Here is a 300-nt window from a genome sequence, read left to right as displayed (position 1 = left end):
AAGAAATAGATGAGTACACATGATTTATAGATCATCGTATTAATATTACACCTCTATGAGGATTATACCGGTATTGAATATTTCTTCTCGCCATTCCTCAAACTCTTTGCTGAAGTAAAAAAAAAATGCATTGGTGTAGGTTGTTATTATTCAGGATGAGGACGACTCCTCAAACGATGCTTTGTTTTTCATGTTTCATGTTTCGGCAAAAACCTGCAGGCCTCCTACACATATATTATGCCAAGTTAGAGAGCTTGAATGGGGTCCTCGGTGCTTGTTATCAAGAGCGAGACAAGCCAC

The 300-nt window shown here is 38.3% G+C and overlaps 1 pseudogene; it reads left to right on the top strand.

The window, feature by feature from the left end:
• Positions 1-300, top strand: part of LOC119593151 — a 6,069-nt pseudogene that overhangs the window by 344 nt on the left and 5,425 nt on the right.

Source organism: Penaeus monodon, chromosome 31 (assembly GCF_015228065.2).
Source record: "Penaeus monodon isolate SGIC_2016 chromosome 31, NSTDA_Pmon_1, whole genome shotgun sequence".
NCBI lineage: Eukaryota > Metazoa > Arthropoda > Malacostraca > Decapoda > Penaeidae > Penaeus > Penaeus monodon.
Note: the sequence above shows the minus strand (reverse complement) of the source record. Positions and strands in the feature narration are given on the sequence as shown.